Source organism: Macrobrachium nipponense, chromosome 19 (genome assembly GCF_015104395.2).
Source record: "Macrobrachium nipponense isolate FS-2020 chromosome 19, ASM1510439v2, whole genome shotgun sequence".
Lineage (NCBI taxonomy): Eukaryota > Metazoa > Arthropoda > Malacostraca > Decapoda > Palaemonidae > Macrobrachium > Macrobrachium nipponense.
The window spans coordinates 65,794,823-65,810,516 of NC_061088.1; the positions used below are offsets into that span (position 1 = coordinate 65,794,823).

A 15,694-nucleotide genomic window follows, 5' to 3' on the forward strand; every position below is an offset into this window, starting at 1 on the left:
GTTGCTGCGCTGCGAGAAAAGCCTCTCGTTCGCAAGAGATGGTGGATAACAGCCAGCCGTGAAGGGACTGGACTGCTCGGTGGTACCGTTCTACGTGTGGCTGGGCTAGAAGGTTGTGCCAGTGGGGCATCTCTCTCGGTTCTTCCGCAAGAAGAGCCAGCAGGTCCGGATACCAAACGGCTTGAGGTCGTTTGGGAGCCACCAGGATCATCCTGAGATTGGGATGTGACCAGCGCTCGGCTGATCACTTTCCGAATCAGACAAAAGGGAGGAAAGGCGTAGACGAAGAGGTTGTTCCAGGGGTGTTGAAGAGCGTCCTCTGCAGCTGCCCATGGGTCCGGCACGGCTGAGCAAAAAACTTGAAGTTTTTTGTTGTGCCGGGTGGCGAACAGGTCTATGACCGGACGCCTCCACAGGTTGAAGAGCCTTTCCGCCACTTCTGGGTGTAGGGACCACTCGGTCCCTATTACCTGATCCCGACGGCTGAGCTTGTCTGCTACTACATTCCTCTTGCCTGGAATGTAGCGTGCTGACAGCTCTATCGAGTGAGCCGTGGCCACTCGTGCACCTGCACAGTCAACTGGTGTAGCGGGAGAGACACCTAGGCCCCCCTGCTTGTTGACGTATGCCACTACTGTGGTGTTGTCGCACATCAACACCACCGATGTCCCATCAAGCGGTCTTGGAACTCTTGGAGAGCGTAAAACGCCGCCTTGAGTTCTAGGACATTGATGTGAAGGTGCTTGTCGTGATGGTCCCACACACCTGCAGCCAGCAACTCCTCCAGGTGTGCGCCCCATCCCTCGGTCGATGCGTCTGAGAACAGCAGCATCTCCGGGGGGGGAGTGCGTAGAGGCACCCCTCTTAAGAGGTTCCTGTCGTCGAGCCACCAGGCTAGGTCCTGCCTCACCTTCTCCGTGATGGACACGGGAAGTAAGGTGGATCCTTTACCTGTACGACCAACTCTCCCTTAGTCTCCACTGGAGAGACCGCAGGTGAAGACGTCCGTGAGGAACTAACTTCTCGAGTGACGACAGGTGGCCGATCACGACTTGCCATTGCTGAGCTGCCTGTTCCTGCCGAGACAGGAACTGGCCGGCTGCCTCCCTGAATTTGCTGATCCTCAAGTCTGCGGGGCGGACTTGAGCTGCTACCGTATCGATCAGCATACCCAGGTACTTCATCTTCTGCTTGGGTTCGAGATCGGACTCTCGTAGTTTATCACGATCCCCAGATCGCGACAAAACTTTAGAAGTCGATCCCTGTCCTGCAGCAACTGCGAGCGGGAGCTCGCCAGGACCAGCCAATCGTCGAGATACCTCAGAAGACGTATCCCGTGCGAATGGGCCCAAGCAGACACCAGCGTGAACACTCTCGTGAACACCTGTGGGGGGCGGTTGAGAGACCGAAGCAAGTGCCCTGAATTGGTACACCGTCCCGTCGAAGATGAAGCGGAGGTACTTTCTGGAGGACTGATGGATGGGTATTTGAAAATACGCATCCTTCAGGTCCACTGAAAGCATGAAGTCGTTCTCCCTGATGGAGTCCAGCACGGAACGTGCTGTCTCCATCTTGAACCGAGTCTGGCGAACAAATCGGTTCAGGGGAGAGAGATCTATCACCGGGCGCCAGCCCCCCGATGCCTTTTCCACTAAGAAAAGGCGGCTGTAAAAGCCCGGTGACCGATCCACTACGACTTCTACAGCTCGTTTGGTCAGCATGGTCTTGATCTCCTGCCGAAGAGCGTCATCCTTTGAGGATCCCAGAACATATGTCTGCAGATGGACCGGGTTGGGTTGGAGGTGAGGGGTGGCCGAGATTCGAAGGGTAGTAGATATCCCTCCCGAAGGACGTCTACTATCCAGGTCTCGGCACCGTAGCGCTGCCAAGTTGCCCAATGGCTCGCTAGGCAACCCCCCCACTTCCGGCAGCTGGTGAGGGGGAACGCCGTCCCTAGCGTTTCCCACCTCGCTTCGACTTCTTCCCAGCACCTCCTCGGGGAAAGGAGGGCTGGGAGGAGGGCTGGTTACGGCCTCCTTTACCAGAAGTTGAAGCAGGAAGAGTCTTTCCTCGGGGCTTCGATGGAGCAGCCGTCTTAGCAGCCGAGGAAGCGCTAGCTAAACTCTTAGGCTTAGCCGCAGTTGTACGAGGTTGCCCAGAAACCTTCGTAACTGCCTGGTGAACCAGACGGTCACTGTCATCAGTGCGCCGTCTTTCCACCGCAGCGTCCACCATCTCTCCGGGAAAGAGAGCGGAGGAACTCTTCATTGGTCCGTTACGGAGTCCATTTACCGCCTCACGCCCCGGCCCCCTTGGCTACTCGTGTAAGGACAAGCGTCCCTACGACGGAGAACCAAGTTGCCCACAGGTTTTGCCGTCTGATGGGCGAGGTAGGAGATGGCCCTACCTCCAGACTGGCACAGTCTCCTGAAGTCGGGGTCCGTCTTCGAGGGCGGGCAGCGCGCCCCCGGAGTCGGCCGCGACCTTGGATACTGTGAGGGACCACAGATCCAACCAAGAGATTGCCTGGAAAGCCGCCATAGCGGTAGCTTCCAGGCCCAGTGCCTCCTGCTGCGAGAACCACAAGTTCTCCGACAGGAGCTGCTGCAGGGACACACCTGGAGTTAGCCTAGCTAGCTCCGGGTTTAACCTGTTTGGGCGGTATTGGATCCACTGATGGCGGCGTAGAACTTCCGCTGTCGCTGCAGAGGAGGAGGAAGTAGCTTGGAAGACCGTCCTGACTTAAGTGAGTCCTCTCGTCCTGAGACAAAATTCTCCACCTGGTCAAGGACTGAGTCTGCAAGCTCAGATCGCGGCAGTCCCACCGTCAATTTGGGTTCCCTCTTCGGGCCCCAAAATGACTCGAGCCGGGACGTGGGCTCAGATGGTGGTAGCGGCGATCCTTCCCCCAGGTCGTTGTGCTGACGAATCAGCGCAATAAACCTGGGCAAAGTTCCTCTGGATCTCAGGAGTCACAGCGTCCTGAGGAGTAGGACCGTCCAGTCCCTCCAACAGGAGCAGCTCTCGAGACCCTTCTCCTTCAGAAGGAGGAACAGCAACAGACCCCTGACGGTCGCCTCCAACCACTTGCGCGTACGACCTGGCTGGTCCTAAGACCATGCCTGGTGCGTGCGGCGTCGTGGCGGGATCGTGAGCGGCGCACCTCTCACGATCACTCCTAGGTACCTCGCTCTTCCCGGTGTAGCCCGAGGAAGTTGAAGGTATAGGAGAGACAGACCTGACGCTACCCCCCCCCCCGTTCGCTGGCAGGACCAGCGTACGTGGGGGGCTGCAGCCGATCACCAACCCGCGGTGGGGATCGATCTGCAGGCCTGGCCGTGCCGCTCACCGTGGCGAGCGGCTCGACTGAGCACGTCGACCCCGGTCCCGTGCGTCAGACGAGCTGCTGCTGGCCACCGTCTCCGTCCGGTCCCTGTGGGAGCGGCGGTCAGGTGATCTACAGAGCTCGCTTTCGCGGTGAGACCGGTGAGCGTCCTCACGGCACGTCAAACCGCTGGTGCCGTTGGTCGAGGGGACCTCTTCCCAGCCTCAACCCGTGGCCGGTCAGAGACCGTCACGTCAACCCGAGGTACCCCGCTGGTCGCTACGAGAGCGGCCGCTGGCCTGGCGAGAGTCACTTGCGCGACTCTCGACAGTCTTCTGCTCCGTGCCTCTGTCATGACATGAGCAAAGCTCAGGCGTCTTGACTTTAGCTGCACGGTCGCCCGAAGGAGACCGTACACTCGGACCTTCTCAGCGAACGAGAAGTCAGGGCCGGTACCTGGCTTAGCAGCAGTGCTACCAAGACCAGGCGCGGATGTACCAGCAGTAGCCAGCACATCCTTGGTCCCAGTCTTCTTCTTCTTCTCAGAAGAGGAGACGGGCCCTGTTCCCGAGGGAACAGGAGGACCAGCAGAAGCACCCCCCGTCACGCCAGAGCGAGACGGGCCCTTCGAAGGTCCCGCAGGAGCCTTCTTAGGGGGGGAGGAGGCAGCCTTCTTCTTCTTCGGCTTGGAAGCCTTAGAAGTCGAAGGGGGAGAGGCGGCAACAGACGACGAAGAAGACGATGAAGACGATGAAGACGACGACGACACCTTCCTCTTCTTCTTCCTCTTCTTCGTCAGCTCTCTCAGGACGGACGTCAGGTCTTCCATCCACGGAAAAGTCGGGCCAATTGCCGAAGCAACACGCCCCGACTGATCCTGTCCGGAAAGACCTGAGACCGGTGCAGCACCTCCATGACGAGACGCGACGTGGGCAGGGGCAGGCACGGCAGGAGCGGCAGGGACATCAACAGCAGGACCAGCACCATCAGGACCAGCACAGGACAGGACAGCACCAGCAGGACCAGCAGCAGCAGGCCAGCACCAACAGGACCAGCACCAGCAGGACCAGCACCAGCAGCAACATCAGCATGAGCGTCCCGCACCCGCGCGCTTCGTAGGAGCGGCGCGAGCGGCTGGGCCAGCAACACTCGCTGCAGGTACGGCAGGTACGGCAGCATAGTCCGGCGTCACAGACCTCTCCAATTCAGCCAAACTCATCATTGGGACGGGCGGTAGATCCAGGGGCGAACTTTTGGGACAGCGAAAGTCGGGAGTCGGCAGCACATAGAAACCAGGTGGCGGCGGCACGCCCCTCTTAGGTACGGCAGCAATCGGCTTTTGGATTGATGCCGTTGGAGTCACCGACGCAATGTGTTGCGTGTAAACCACATGAGGAGGGGGCGGCGTACGCTGTGTGGAACACAGTATTAGTCGTTGTTGTGACTACACCATGATTACAACTGCCCGACCCCTGCTAGACGTTGAATCAAGCCCTGGATACTGGGGGGCGCCTGCAATCCCAACGACGCCCACACCTGTCCAAGGTCGTCACTCACAGAAGGTACACCTGAGGGAGGAACAGTCGGGTCAGTTAGAGGGGCACCCTCACGCTTGGGGGAGGACGAACCCCACCCAGAGCGGACGGAAGACCCCGAGTACAATTGAACATCCGGGTATCGGGCACCCTCCTCCACACTCGACGGATCGAGTGAGGAGAAGGACTCCGAAACCCCCCCCCGCAGGGGAAGGCGCAAATCGTGGGGGCTGAGCTGGAGGCAGGAAGGATGACGAGGTATCCGTAACCAAAGGAGTCGCTGGAGAGCTTTCCGACGACTCCTTGGTCGACCTACGCCTCTTCCTACCCTCGTACAGCACCCACTGCGCCTCGAACAATTTACACACACATTACATGGTTCGGCTCGGGAGCATTCTCGCCCCCGACACCGATAACATAATTGCATGTGGACTCAATGTCAGGATAAGATAAGAGCGGAATCCGCCGCATTACGCCCCTCCAGCCCGGGACACACTCTACGGGCAGCTGGTGGGCGCGGCGAAAGCTCTTCTTGATCCATAATTAATTAAATTCACTTCACTCAATGAAAAATGAAAAAAGAGTACTTACAATTTCATTCAAGACCACAAACAAACCAGTCAGAAGAAATTGTAAACATCCAAAGCACACGACGAAATAGCGGGCAGAGCGATGACGAACACGTCCTGTCACACCACGGCCGAAAGCAAAAGTGATTCTTCACCGCCCGGGCGCGCGCACGATCGGACAAGCAGTTAACTACCGTTCTCCCCTTGTTCGAAGCTTACGACCGTCCCAGCTGCCGCTAGTTACCTTCCTATTGTTAAAGGACCGAGGGTTTGTATTACGTATCGGAACAATTGCATTTTATGATGAAATTGTTAAAAAAATCCAGGAATTTGTGGATATTTCTCATAGAAAAACACCGCGAATGCGTGAATTTTCCGCGAATAATGCGGGCAAATGTTCCCGAGAGAAATCTGCGAATGTGTGAGTCCGCGATTCCGGAGAACGCGAATACGGGGGGCCCACTGTACACCTATTTTCTCCAATTAAGCGTTACTTGCACTAACGCCATGAGTGAATTAGCATGACCGTCTACACACTCCGATTTTGTTCCCCAGGAAAGTTTCCCCAGTGTGTGAAAATTGTTACGTGAATTATCAAGATTTCACAAACTATTATTATGGGCCCATAGAAAGGCTCATAACTTTTGCCGAAAATCACGGTTTAATCAAGAGTGGACATATTTGCCCGACTTGTAAGGAAAAGTGCCTTCTTGACTTGAACAAAAAAGCCTTTCGGTGCGATAAAACCTATGTAAGGTAAGCTATTTCCTGTATATATTTTGATTATCGTGTGAAATATTTGATTATCGTGTGAAATATGCTGGAGTATTGTCTTTCAGTTAGCCTAATGGCCGCTAAAATTTTTCGGAATTGTCATGAAGTGTGCAGGGAAGGTAGTGCCTTAAGGGGGGGTCGCAGGGGGGCGAAACCCCCCGATAGGCCTAGGTAGGGGTATGGTGCTCTAGGTTAGGTTAGGTGTTTTGTTTGGTTAGGTAGTGCCCTGGAAATCACTTTTCGCTTGCTCTCCCCCCCACCCCAAAAACCCCGGTTCCCACTGGGGTCCCCCATGATTGTTACTAGATGGGAACAAGGGTGTAATTGCTTGATGCCACCAATATTAATGATCAGTTTAAGCATAATTAATAAAAAATACATCGGAAAAATATATATTCTTCTGCAAACACGAGACGGAGCTCTCCTTTAGATTTACCGAAGTGGACTATGGCAATTGACGTTTTCCTATGTTATTTTGATTACTTTACAAGAGTTTAAGGTAATAATTTTCTGGTCGACTGTAACTAATCTGTTATTTACCTTTGAACTCTGTAGTTGGTACATCGTACCCCTTGTACTGTCATGTAGTAGTCTTCAGAGGTAAATTACGGTTTAGCTAATTACAGTCGACCGAATAAATATTACTTTAAATTCTTGTTCAGCAGGTAAAATAACATAGGAAAACGTCAACTGCCATAGTCTACTGTAGCGACGAATGCGGGCTTAGAATTACAAAATGGAATACAATTCATAGCTACCTATTTGTCTTGGCCTAGCCTACAACCCCTTTCACACATCCAACAATTGTGCCACTTAAGCACAGAGACTGACTTAGCCAAAACAACACTACCAACAACGTCACATTTCTTATCCATTATACTACCTACTACATAGCCTACCTAGTCCTATCATGCTTGCCTTCATCCTGATAATGATTCCAATCCTATCAACCTATTCCTTCACGGTTTCTTACTGCAAGGAATAGGCTAGTACTACCTTGATTTCCCCCGTTGTTGTCGGCAAGAAACACTCGGGATGAAGACCAACGAGCTAGGCCTAGGGAGTAGCTAGAAACTTAAAAACACTGGAATATACCTACCTATACTAGTTTTTTTTTTTTTATCTGTCCACCCGCCTGCAGTGTTTGCATATGGTAACACTGCGTCTTGGGCTTTAGATAGTAGTTACATTCAGCTTACATTCAACAATAATAATAATACCCTATTTCGAATATTAACGGTGTAATTCGCATAGTAGCAAATTATTAAAACATTTTTCAGTTGCAAATGTACACCCAGATATCCTTTTATTTACCTAAAACTTACACATACCGTAACTATCTAAAGCCCGGGACGCAGTGTTACCATACGCAAACACCACAGGCGGGTATACAGATGGAAAAAAACAGAGTATAGTACCGTACCTACTATTGTTGGAGGACATTCGGTCAGCGTTATTTGGTATGTTCTTTTAAAATCCCAGAATGGCCAGCATACAAATGACTCTATGAGTTTTATTAGTAAACCGAAACAAAATTGCCTCAAATTCTTAAGGGGATCGGCTGGTTTCCGACTTTTTTAACGACAGGATGTTGATATATAGGGGGTTTGTTAAAGGATATTGTGTGGAACTTCTGGGGAAAAAAATTTTGTTCAGTGACCTTAGGTTTTGTGACGCCAGAGCATTTTTCGGCCAAAAATGGCCATTTTCAAAATGCATCTCCTCCTCTGCTTTTTGGTTTTAAGGGATGAGATTTGAACCACGTATAAAACACATATGGACCTTTGATATAAAGCCGGGGATTTTTGATTTTTCAATTATTTTTCGAGATATGATTTTTTTTTTTAATGAAATTATCCCGGAAAAATTACAGGAAAAAAAATTGCCAAAAATCAGAAACTCAAAATATTAAAAATCCCTGGCTTTTTTTTCAATCTACCATGTTTCCCCATATTGTATATGAAATAAATTTCATTTAGATTGGTCCAATACTAAGGGAGGAGATACATTTTGAAGGTGAAAAACTTATGTTTTGAGAAACGGGTCCTTCAAAGTTTTAGGTACATAAAAAAAGGTAAAAGACTGTGTTACCATTAATTTTATGGTTTTAGTTTTTATTTTTGAGTATTAATGGGAATTATTATGAATAGGAATATTAATTAATTGATTATCTTTGTGCTCCAGCAAGCTTAGTCTTGTGTGCTCTGTTCCAAATTTTTGAATGAAAATTTTCATTCGCGTTTTGTGTAAGACCGCGAACGCAGCGTTCAAGCAATTCTTTCTCAGACAGGGCTTCATACACAGCCTTTATTTTCCTTTCACTCTTAGCATCTAAATTGATAACTGTTGAAGATCTCTTGAACTCTATTTTCTCTCTTTCTTTACCCATTGCTATGCTGCGCTGAAAATAGCACCAAGAATCTTCCCCTTTTGGACAAAGTCCATGACGTTGATTTTCTTTGGAACTGAATATATGGTTGAATGATGCCATTATATCCTTCTTCATATCAATCCACGATTTACCAATATTACGGTGGATTGCCCCGCCATAATAATTAATCATTATGCTAATGTTTGTATCTGACAATTGTTGGAGACGGACATATCTTTTTTACTAGTGTCTCAAATCAATCCCTTGCCAAATGGATCCTCGAAATTACTTTGCATCCCCACAATTCGGTATTCTTGATTCATGTAATTTTTCGTCTTGCTTCACTTATTATTATCATTTTATTTCCACTATCGTTTGATAATACAGCCTCCGATCTACTGCTTTCTTCTTCTAAAATCTCTTTGCCCTTTAGCAGTGATGAACGAATAAAGGGACGATTAGGGGTGGATGTGGTTGGCCTCTGGACAGCAGAGATCATAGCGTGCGCCATTTGCTGCGCGGCCTCTCTCTCTCTCTCTCTCGTCGTCGCTTCATTCCCCTCTATGGCACTAGTTTCTTGAATTCTCTGTTCTACTTCTTCGATGGGCATATCCAATTGGCTTTCTGCATTCTAGAGGCATGAAGTGAAGTCTTGGACCTTTTAGGCATGGTGAAAAACTAAAACACCGCAGAAACACAGAGTTCAGTCAAGGCTAGCGAGCGTGGAAAAAATGCGACCCTATAACGTGCAAGTTTTATAGGCAACTGTTGGCCAGTGGGCACGCGCTGAGCCTCATGACTCATGATGCGTGCTTTGTCTTGTCTAGGAATAACTAAGAAGGTACCAATTAGGCTATTATTGACATTATATATTTCATTTCAAAGGAAGTTTTCGTAACATATATCACAAAAACTATACCAGACTAAATCATTTGCGCTACTGGTGTTTTGTGGGTATAAAGTTATTGTTACATTTCAGGCCATAACTAGAAAAGGCGAATTTTAGCATAATACTTCGTGGACACATTCTTGAATGCTCTACGAAGCCATAGAATTTTTTTCAGTAAATCGAATATGTTTCATATTTTTTGGGTTTTTTAGGCAGCCGATCCCCTTAAGCCCCCCCAAAAAATACAGGAAAATCAATTTCCAAACTACTATGTGGAGCCCTTGCTAGTTGCTCAGCTCTATCTCATTGTATGAGCAAAATTCTGTGTTAATTGGGGAAATAATTATATAAAGTGTCTATATGCACCTTCGGAACGTGCGCATTAACAAACGAGACTAGGTAGGTATAGGCACCTTACATTTTCTAGTGAAACTTTAGACCAAAATCCAAATATTCATCAATCAGAAGCAATTCTGTTCTTAAATCCGGTTTCTGTGAACTTCAACATCATTTTCAATGCAATCGGAACAGAGTCCCTGTTGTTTTCTTCCGATAAAAAGGTCACTGGTCTGCAGGTATATGACCAAGTAGTAATTACTACGTTTCCAACTTGTTTGCTCGCAAGACAATAAAACACAAAATCTAATATCATAAGTCGCGAAAAAATTAGTGCAGTTTTTCGGCGATAAAGAACTCCACCTCGAGGGCTTAGCTTTCCCTCCATTCTCAGTTTCTCACCCAGTGGCAGCAGAAACGTGATGGTTTTAATTTTCGCAGAAATGCTTTAGGTCAATTTATTATTTCACTCACTTTTCTGCATCGAAAACAGTTGTTGTTCTGTTTTTTGTTGATTAAGTTAGTCGCATAGTGGAAAAGTTGAAATCGAACTGTAAAAATCACTAATTGGCCGGGCAATCTCTCTACTCAAGACCATAAATCAATGTTACCACTCTTCAAAGTTATGGGGTTTTCAGTAAAAGCGTCGTACACAATTGCAGATTTTATCGTAATTATTATCTTACACTGTTTCTGATATTTAACACATTTTTATAATTTTACAAAATAATGAATATATGTGATTTCTTTGTAGTCATTTATATCTTGCAATTTACATAGTTAAGAAAAAATACAAGAAACATTTCTCTCTACGGACGAAAAAAATTGAATTATGAATAATTAGTTAATGTTATGAACAATTGTTATGAGCAAATTATTACTATATTGTATTAACACTGTGGTAAAAAAAAAAGTATACAGCTTAGAACGTCACTTCTTTCCATAATGTAAACTAAACTGATAACGAATTAACACGAAGATACGTGAGTTGATAGGCCCGCTCATACATATCTTTAAACATCCCAACACATCGAAAATCAAAATAGCATCACTGAGTAGTAATTTGAAATAAATATATATAATTAAACATGATTGGTACTGATACCTATCCCATGATAAAGAAATTAATGACAATAATAATTGTAAAGTATATCTTTAAGAATCTTCTTCCAAATCAAATTCATGTTCTCTGATGTTCTGGAATAACTGTGCATGATTATTTATTCTGGAAAACATATCATCTGCAGGAGTAAAATGGGCACATGACCCTCCTGAACCTTTGATGCAACTAGCAGAGAGAAGAGCCCCATTAACTGTCCTTGTTTTCAGCCTGTTTCTTTGTTTAGTTTTAAAGAGGTTAACGTTACTGAACACTCGTTCCCATTCAGCATTGGAGTGCGTCAAGCAAAGAGCGGTCAGAGCAAAATTGGCTAGGTCTGAGAAACTAGACTTTTTTTTTTTTTTTTTTTCCTCCTTGCCGGGGTGCCCACACCAGGCGGCCCGACCTAGTCTCCTCCCCACCAGGGTCCCCATCCCAGGGGACCAAGCTGCTGTCCTCCCCACAAGGGTCCTCAACCCTGGCGGCAATACCCAGTCGCCTCCCCACAGGGGGACCCACTCTTGGCAGCCCAACCCATTTGCTTCCCCGCTGGAGACCCCACCCCTAGCGGCCAGACCGAGTCTCCTCCCTGCCAAGGGCCCCACCCATGGCATTCTGATCTGGTCACCTCCCCGACCTGGTCGCCTCACCGCCAGGGGGCCCACCCCAGGCGGCTCAACCTGCTCGCTTCCAGGCGGCCGGACCCAGGCTCCTCCCCGTAGAAGGCCTTACATCTGGCGACCTGACCTGGTCTCCTCACCAACTTGTCCCGGGACCTGTGACGGCCTCGCCCATCTATCCCGGCACCCGTGGTGGCCCTCATAAGACCGTCTTGGCAACAGTGGCGGGCCTCACCCACCCGTCCCGGCACCCATGGCAAGTCTCACCCGCCAGTCCCGGCACCCATTGCCGGCCTCAGCAACCCACCCCCCGCACCAGTGGCGGGCCTCACCCACCCGTCCCGGGTCCTATGACAGGCCTCGCCCTCCCATCCAGGAACCCGTGGCAGGGCTCGCCCGGCACTTCCGACCCATGGCGGGCCTCACCCGCACCTCCTGGCACCCATGACAGGCCTTGCCCGCATTTCCCGGTGCCTCGCCCGCCCATCCCGGCACCTATGGTGGGCCTCGCCCGCCATTCCCTGGATGCGTTGTGGGCCACGCCCGCCCGTCCCAGGACTCGTGGCAGACGTCACCCGCCCATCCAGGCGGGACCCATGGTGGGCCTCGTCCACCTGTCCCAGGACATGTGGCAGACCTCACCCACCCATCCCTGGACCCATGGCAGGCCCGTGGCGGACATCACCCACTTGTCATGAGACCCGTGGCAGACATCCCCCACCTGTCTTGAGACCCGTGGCGGACATCGCCCACCCGTCCCAGGACCCAAGGTGGGCCTGGCCCACCCGTCCTAAAACCTGTGGCGGATATCGTCCGCCTGTCCCAGGACCCATGGCGGGCCTCACTCGCCTGTCCTGGGACCTGTGGCAGACCTTGAATGCCCATCACGGGAAGGGCCGGTCAGGGCCCGCCCATCCAGTGACACCTGAAGGACATAGCCCGCCTGTCCCGGGACCCATGGTGAGCCCCGGCCTGCCCTTCCCGGGACATGAGGTGGACATTGCCCACCCGTCATGGGACCCGTGGCTTACATCGCCCGCCCATCCAGGGACCCGTTGTGGAAATCACCCCGCCCATCACAGAACCCGTGGTGGACATCGCCTGACCGTCCCGGGACCTGTGGCGGGCCATGCCCACCTGGCCCGGGACCAGTGGCGAACATCGCCCATCCCTGGCCCAGCCCGACCATCCCGGGACACATGAAAGACATTGCACACCGGTCACGTGGCTGGCCTGCTCTCCCCGTCCTTGGACACATGGCAAACATCGCCCGCCCATCCCGGGACTCGTGGCAGGGCCCAGCATGCCCATCCCAGGACCCGTGGCAGACATCGCCCTCCCGTCCCTGGACCCATGGTAGGCCCAGCCCGTCCGTCCTGGGACCCGTGGTGGACATCGCCCTCCTGTCCTGTGACCGTGGAGGGCCCAGCCCACCCTTCCCGGGACCAGTGGCGGACATCACCCACCCATCCCGGGACCTAGGGCTGTCCCGGCCAACCCGTCCCGGGACACACAGCGGGCCTGGCCCACCCGTACTGGAAAATGTGGCGAACATCGCCCGCCCGTCCTGGGACACGTGGTGGACTTCGCCTGCCCGTCCCAGGACACGTGGCAGACTTTGCCCACCTGTCCCAGGACCCGCGATGGGCCCGGCTCGCCCGTTCTGGGACACATGGCGGACTTTGCCCACCCATCCCAGGACCTGCGGCAGGACTGGCCCACCCGTCCCGGGACCCACGACGGGCCCAGCCTGCCTGTCCCGGACACATGGCGGACTTCGCCCACCCCTCCAGGGACACATGGTGGACTTTACCTGGCCGGCCGAGGACATGTGGCGGACTTCGCCCGCACGTCCTGGGACCCGCAGTGGGCCCGGCCCGCCTGTCCCAGGACACATGGCGGACTTCGCCCACCCGTCCCGAAACCTGCGGCGGGCCCGGCCCAGCCATCCTGGGACACATGCCAGACTTGGCCCGCCTGTCCCAGCAGGCCCGGGCCGTCCACCCTAGACACATGGCGGACATTGGACACCCGTCCCGGGACACATGCCGGACATCACCCACCTGTCCTGGGATCCCCCGCGGCCGCGGGCCACCTGTCCCAGGACCCGCAGCAGACCCAGCCCGTCCTTCCTGGGACATGTGGCGTCCCATGACCCCCACGGGACCGGCCCACCCATCCCAGGACACGTGGCGGACATCGCCCGCCCGTCCCGGCGGACTTCTGCGGGCCATCCCTGGAACCCTGGCAGACCCGCTGTAGGCCTGGCCCGCCCGTCCCGGGACACATGGCATGCCCAGCCCACCTGTCCCGGGACACATTGCAAACTTTGTCCACCCATCCCAGGACATGTGGCGGACTTCACCCACTCGTCTTGGGATACGCGGTGGACCCAGCCCGGCTCACCCATCCCAGGACATGTGGCGGACTTTGCCCGCCCGTCCCGGGACCCGCGGCGGGCCCAGCCTGGCCGTCCCGGGACACGTTGCGGACTTTGCCCACCCGGCCCCCCATCCCAGGACACGTAGCAGACTTCGCCCGCCCGTCCCGGTACCCACGGCGGCCCTAGCCCGGGACACATGGCGGCCTAAGCCTACTTGTCCCGGGACACATGGCGGCCTAAGCCCACTTGTCCCGGGACCCACGGTGGACTTCGCCCGCTCATCACAGAACCCCCGGCGGGCCCGGCCCTCCCATCCCGAGACATGTGGCGGACATCGCCTGCCCGTCCTGGGACCTGTGACAGACCTGGCCAGACCGTCCCGGGACACGTGGCGGACATCGCCCGCCCGTCCCAGGACCCATGGCGGTCACAGCCCGTCCATCCTGAGACACATGGCGGACATCGCCTGCCCGTCCCGGGATCTCCGCCCATCCCAGGACATGTGGCGGACATCGCCCACCCGCCCCGGGACCCGCGGCGGGCCCGGCCCGTGACACGTGGCGGACATCGCACGCCCGTCCCAGGACCCATGGTGGTCCCGGCCCGGCCCGGCCCGCCCATCCCCGGACTCGTGGTGGACATCGCCCACCTGTCCCTGGAGAGAGCAACACCTATACCATTCCTTAGAACCAGAATATGCCACTGAATCCTCTCAATTCTCCTGGTGCTTCTCTGAATCCTTTAGTTCTTGTCCTGGCACTCTGCGAATCCTACTGAATCCTCTGCTTCTTCTCCTGGCACCTCCATGAATCGTACTCAATAAAACTAAGAAAACATTTTAACATATTTATTTCCGTTCTAGTTCAATTTACTTCAAGGATTAACAAAGCAAACTTATTACAAAATAAACATCAAAGTTTCCATACAACATAATTTTCACATCTGATCCGTATTCGTGAGGCCAGCGCAGTCTTCATCGCGCCATTCCTTGAAGATGGACAGCTGCTTCTGTAGTTTCCAGTTGTCCTCCTCTAGGCGTCTTTATTTCTCATGGAGGTTCTTCAGGTTGCACACCAATTTCTCCTTCGCTCCTCGCAGCTGTCAAACCTCATCTTCCAGCTGGTCGTTCCGTTCGCCTTGGACACAGGCCTTCCTCTCCAGTGACTCCAGGCGACGATTTCCTTCCTCTAGAAGGCAATGCCAGCTCGTTCCTCTTGAGTTTCGCCGCCTCAACTCCACACTAGAGTCCACACTTTTCCTTCCAGAGGTCTTCCACTTCCCTCTGCAGAAACTGGAACCTCAACTCGAGGTCTTTCCTCTCGGATTCCCACTTTTTGGTTGTGTCTTTTTGTTCCTGGATGAGCTTCGTCATCCGCGCCGATTATGCCATTTTTAACTGCAGGTCTTTCTCCTTCTGTTGTAGGAGTTTCTCGAGTCTCAAGCAGGCAGTTTGCCTCTGCCAAATGTGCAATCACATCCTTTATCCTCTCACATTGGTTATCGTTTCTCTGCCCGATTTCCTTCGCGTTGTCCTTCAGCTGTTGATTTTCTTCTACCATCTTGAGGATCTTGTCTTCCAGCTGGCGTTTCTCCCTCTTCTCTTTATCGTTCCAGCTTCAAGCAAGGGGGTCTTGTCTTCCCAGGCTTGCTGTTGCAACACCTCCTGAGTGATCTGGTTGGCACGAGTGCATTCTTCTCTTCCGCCCGCCTTCTGCGTCTCTTTCATAGTAGTTGAGCCCCTCTTGCAGCTGAAGAATTGTGCTGTCCGAGTTCACCTGCTCCTCTCTCTGGCA

General features: G+C 52.5%; 1 protein-coding gene across 17 annotated transcripts in view; it reads left to right on the forward strand.

Moving 5' to 3' along the window:
- Positions 1-15,694, forward strand: part of LOC135217756 (uncharacterized) — a 101,786-nt gene that overhangs the window by 51,158 nt on the left and 34,934 nt on the right. The gene's annotated exons all lie outside the window — the stretch shown is intronic.